This window comes from Aptenodytes patagonicus, chromosome W (genome assembly GCF_965638725.1).
Source record: "Aptenodytes patagonicus chromosome W, bAptPat1.pri.cur, whole genome shotgun sequence".
Lineage (NCBI taxonomy): Eukaryota > Metazoa > Chordata > Aves > Sphenisciformes > Spheniscidae > Aptenodytes > Aptenodytes patagonicus.
Genome location: NC_134981.1, coordinates 19,180,048 through 19,186,072, shown reverse-complemented (window position 1 = coordinate 19,186,072; position 6,025 = coordinate 19,180,048).

Genomic DNA, 6,025 nt, shown 5'->3' with positions numbered 1-6,025 from the left:
TACGCCTACCTACATTCTTGATTTGTAGTTTCATCCTCCTGAGGGAACTGAGAGCAGCCTGCGTGCAAACATCCTCTGGCCTGAGATTTAAGCACAAGCTCTAGCTATATCACCTTCTGTAACTGGCCCAAGAATATTATTTCTTTATTCTTGTACATAAGGAGAATACTCAAATGTTTTGCGTCCTCCCTATTTTAAAGGGCAAAGTACACATACCCTATTAAGGATAAAACACAGAATTAGCATAGTATAGCCTCCCATGGATTTTCCCTTGAAACTCCCATATGTCCTGATTAGAAGATATACAAAAATGTCTAGAAAACTGAGTTAATTGTGGATAAAGATGAAAAAAAAATATAGACAGTTCCTATCTCTGGCCAGGTTCATTAAAAAAAAAAAAAAACTTCTCAAATGGAACGTTTCCGACTTGTTAAGCATCAAACACATATACCAGCTTGAGGGCAATTACAGCTGAATGTGCACCATGTAGCCATTTATCTAGGTACCAAGAAAAAATTGTTTGTGAGACTATTGCATTTCCATGGAGAGAGAGATTGATTAAAAAACAAAACAAAAAAAAAACAACCCAGAAAAAAACAAATACATGCATAGGTAAAAAAGCCAAGGGAAGTTTCTGAACATTCATCCAATAATTAAAAAAACATTTAAAAGGTGGAAGACTAGGACTATCAAAAAAGACGTCAATATGGAAAATGCAATTCCAGCTCTAAAATGTTGGCTCCCTTTTTATAAAAATATTTGCAACTGTGTAGAAAATTTCAAGCCTAGTACACTTCACATCTGCAAATGGCCACAGGTATTTGAATAACTGATAGGTCCTATGTATTTGATAAATGTCCTGAAATACTAAGGATTCTATTTAACATTTGTTCATGGCATCAGAGGTATGTCCAGTTTAAGCTAATAATTTCACTGGAACAGAAAGCAGAAGATGCTGAAGTCTTTTGTAGTTGGTTAATAAATAAATCACAAACAAGAAACAACCAAATCTTACAGGGTAGTTTGTTTGCTTCTAAGAATTTTGGTCTGGGATGACAATTCTCCTGCAAGCTCTATTTCTTGTCTAGGCATTGTTTCTGGAAAGAAATACAGAGGAATTTACTCTTTTGAAAGAGATATTGTCTTTCTGTCAACCTACAACGTACAGTATATTTTCTTTGGTTGGGAACCGTCACTGTCAAGATCGCCACTGAATATATTTACTAAATGTGTGATGCGTGCCATAGGGCTGTGCTGGTAAACTAACCTAGTGTTACAGAAGAGATTAGATTATCAGATATACTGAGAAAAGATTGCACCCTAAAGGCCCCAGCTTAAAAGAAAGAAAAAAAAACAAAACACCCAGATGCCCCCCAAAATCATTTCTTCATCAGCTGCTGGAATCCAGGCAATCCTACTTGTACTTCTAATTCAGGACTATAGTTGAAAGAATGTTAATTATTAAAGTACATGCAGTGAAATATATGCACGTTTGTCTCCTTTCTGACAGTGCTGTGTCAGGACAAGATTCTCACTTCATCTGAACTGCAAAACACAAAAGTCTCTATACAGTAAAACAAAGCAAGTTCCATTACTGTGCATTTTTACAATCTGCTTCTTCCAGAAGCCACTCAATTCCACTTAGCAATCCAGATAAGTTGCAGCTACAGTGTCCTGCACCTGTAAAAATAAAAAAAGCTAATGTATTACAGATAACAGGTAATGGATCTAACAGTATTTTAGCATCACTCCATGTTTGTCCTTAAAGTCAGAAATACTCACGTCAAATCTAAATTTTTATCACTGGTTTAAAGGTCCCAACAAAGAGGAAGTCAGGCAAAAACGCCAGGAGGCCTGCATGGATGAACAAGGAGCTCCTGGACAAACTCAAACACAAAAAGGAAGCCTACAGAGGGTGGAAGCAAGGACAGGTAGCCTGGGAGGAATACAGAGAAATTGTCCGAGCAGCCAGGGATCAGGTTAGGAAAGCTAAAGCCCTGATAGAATTAAATCTGGCCAGGGACATCAAGAGCAACAAGAAAAAATTCTATAGGTACATCGGGGATAAAAGGAAGACGAGGGAAAATGTGGGCCCTCTCCGGAATGAAACGGGAGACCTGGTTACCCGGGATACGGAGAAGGCGGAGGCACTCAATGACTTTTTTGCCTCTGTCTTCACCGGCAAGTGCTCGAGCCTCACCGCCCAAGCCGCAGAAGGCAAAGGTGGGGACTGGGAGAATGAAGAGCCGCCCACTGTGGGAGAACATCAGGTGCGAGACCATCTAGGGCACCTGAAGGTGCACAAGTCCATGGGACCCGATGAGATCCATCCACGGGTCCTGAAGGAACTGGCGGATGAAGTTGCTAAGCCACTATCCATCGTATTTGAGAAGTCGTGGCAGTCCGGTGAAGTTCCCACTGACTGGAAAAGAGGAAACATAACCCCCATTTTTAAAAAGGGAAAAAAGGAAGACCCGGGGAACTATAGGCCAGTCAGTCTCACGCCTGTGCCTGGGAAGATCATGGAACAGATCCTCCTGGAAGCTATGCTAAGGCACATGAAGGACAGGGAGGTGATTCGAGACAGCCAGCATGGCTTCACCAAGGGCAAGTCCTGCCTGACTAACCTAGTGGCCTTCTAGGATGGACTGACTACATCAGTGGACACGGGAAGGGCTACAGATGTCATCTATCTGGACCTCTGTAAGGCCTTTGACACGGTCCCCCCCAACATCCTTCTCTCTAAACTGGAGAGGTATGGATTTGATGGGTGGACTGTCCGGTAAAGGGTGAGGAATTGGTTGGATGGTCGCATCCAGAGGGTCAACGTCTCAATGTCCAGATGGAGGTTGGTGATGAGTGGCGTCCCTCAGGGGTCCATATTGGGACCGGTACTGTTTAATATCTTCATCAATGACATATAGACAGTGGGATCGAGTGCACCCTCAGCAAGTTTGCAGAGGACACCAAGCTGAGTGGTGCGGTCGACACGCCAGAGGGACGGGATGCCATCCAGAGGGACCTGGACAAGCTCGAGAAGTGGGCCCGTGTGAACCTCATGAGGTTCAACAAGGCCAAGTGCAAGGTCCTGCACCTGGGTCGGGGCAACCCCCGGTATCAATACAGGCTGGGGGATGAAGGGATTGAGAGCAGCCCTGCCGAGAAGGACTTGGGGGTACTGGTGGAGGAAAAGCTGGACATGAGCCAGCAATGTGCGCTCGCAGCCCAGAAGGCCAGCCGTATCCTGGGCTGCATCAAAAGAAGCGTGGCCAGCAGGTCGAGGGAGGTGATTCTGCCCCTCTACTCCGCTCTGGTGAGACCCCACCTGGAGTATTGTGTCCAGCTCTGGAGCCCTCAGCACAAGAAAGACATGGACCTGTTGGAGCGGGTCCAGAAGAGGGCCACAAAAATGATCAGGAGGATGGAACACCTCTCCTATGAAGAAAGGCTGAGAGAGTTGGGGTTGTTCAGCCTGGAGAGGAGAAGGCTTCAGGGAGACCTTATTGCAGCCTAACAGTACTTAAAGGGGGCTTATAAGACAGTTGGTGGCAATCTTTTTAGCAGGGCCTGTTGCGACAGGACAAGGGGGAATGGCTTTAAACTAATGGGGGGTAGATTTAGACTAGATATAAGGAAGAAATTTTTTACGCTGAGGGTGGTGAAGCACTGGAACAGGTTGCCCAGAGAGGTGGTGGATGCCCCATCCCTGGAAACATTCAAGGTCAGGTTGGACGGGGCTTTGAGCAACCTGATCTAGTTGAAGATGTCCCTGCCCACGGCAGGGGGGTTGGACTAGATGACCTTTAGAGGTCCCCTCCAACCCAAACTATTCTATGATTCTATGTCAGACTATCATATCATTATTACAAGCTAAGATGGGCAATTAAGCAGAACTTCTTAGAAGCCACAGAACATTTTATACTTGGTCAAATACACACTCAAAAGGAGCTTGGAAGCCTGTTCAGCAGCAGCCTAAGCAGCAGGTGAGTTCCCTACGTTTACAAGCACACAGCTGCTTGTTGCGAAGCTCTCAATTTCACCAGCTCCAAACATCTCGTTAAGGATCCGGACAGTTTGTTTCAGGGGCCAATTTGAAGCCATACCCTAACTGAAGTTCACTGAAGACTTCCATACTCTGCTTTTGGGGTTTTGCAGAGTTTTAGGAAACACAATCATTTCAGATTGACATCACTACCATGAAACATCTCCATTAAAAGCTAGACTATATTGAGCACACTGGTGACGCCCTGTGGCATCCTGCTGAACTCTCAAACAGAAAGGGCTTCAAGATGTTTGACATTAATCTTCCTCCAGCACCAATGCCTGTCCTCACTTAAGACTAGCAGGCCACAATGATGTGCTACTTCTGTAGCAAGTTTGGCATAAAGATCTTTTAAGTGCCAATGGTAACCAGAAAGACTAGGTTGAAATTAATTACTATGGGAATGGCAAAAAGGGTCTCACATTCCCATGTAATTTTAAAGGGCCTTTAGAATGTATAATTCACTCTAGATTATTCATCCAAGCCATAAATATGATGCTTTTTGGTTGTAGTGCATTTAAATTAATAACTTCAAGCAAGCACTTCCAGAATTTCACTCTGCTTGCAAGTTATCCACAACAGGAATCAGAAAATTTGTCATAAGGTAACAATCTTGGATTTCCCATTTACCTCACGGAATAAAACCTTGATTACCGTTATCATGGCTTGCCACTCCAGCAGTTGTGCACCGTAACAGAGGAATTAACCTGTGACAAGAATAGGTCTTCAAAATCAATATACTTATATTTATTTTCTTATGCCTTTGAAAGATAGGGTATTTGGCTGAACATAGGTTCAAGGGGGTACTTGGCAGTCACACTCCCAGGTAGCAGACTTCCAGCATGACAACCAGAACACCACAGACACTTCGCATCCTACTCCACAAGAAACATGGACTGCTTGCCCTAGCAAGGACAGTGCAGGCATTTGAATGGTTGAACACTCAACTGTAGTCCAGGAAAAGGGACAGGGGGGCTTTTAATACAGATGAGCTTCCCAGTCACGTTCATCTGAGAGACACAATTACATGAGCATAACTTACAAGGCAGCATCAAAAAGAGTGGGAAGAAGGGGCAAGAGAGCAGAGCAGCTGTTTAAACTAGTACTCTTCCAAAATAAATGGTTGCCAAACTAAGGCATGACACCTCTGTCTTGTATAAAACATTCTCAAGTACACGTTGCTTTTTATCCATCCCATGATCCTTTCAGGAACCTTTTTTTCTTTCCTCAAAAGAAACCCCAGAAGAACCAGAAAAGCTTTAATGCTAAGTGCTACATAGATTTATACAATATCCCAATTAGTAGATTTAATTTCACTATGATCCAGTATAAAACCTCTTATGGTGGCGCAAAACTTTACTAAAAGCGAGATGAAGGTTCTCTGAGGGTAAGTTACACATTACAGTGTCAGAAGGAAGTTACAGTCTCAGACAGAGGGGAAGTTGTCCAAATTGCCATTTATGTAGCTTATGGCCACCTGGATCAGCTTGGTGATTCAACTGCAGACTAGGCCTGTGGAGAAAACGGGAAGCATTCAGTCAGATAAGCAAGCTGACCTTGCACACCAAGCAGTCACTTGACTCTAGGATTAATACAATTAAAGATGGGAACATGCAGTTAGGGACATGAGTCTGGTCACTTGGTTTTTGGCCAAATGACATTATTTCTGTGTTAGCTAAAAGTCAACTGTGAAATAATATCCCAAATTACATACACAGTAATCTGTAACAGTTGGAGACTGAGGTGAAGATTGTTGTAAAAAAGTTCTCCTAGATCGACATGTACAGGAACCCATAAATGAGATGTGGCAGGCACAAGCATTCTTCTGGATGAAGGAGTCCACAGTACACACCGTTCTTTGATCGCTAACCATATAATGTAGAAGATTGCACACTTTATACTTGCTGTTTAAAAAGTTACTTAAACTCTTCCTCCAGTAGCAAGAAGCAATCCCTATGTGTCAGTCCCTAATGCTCCCTTCTT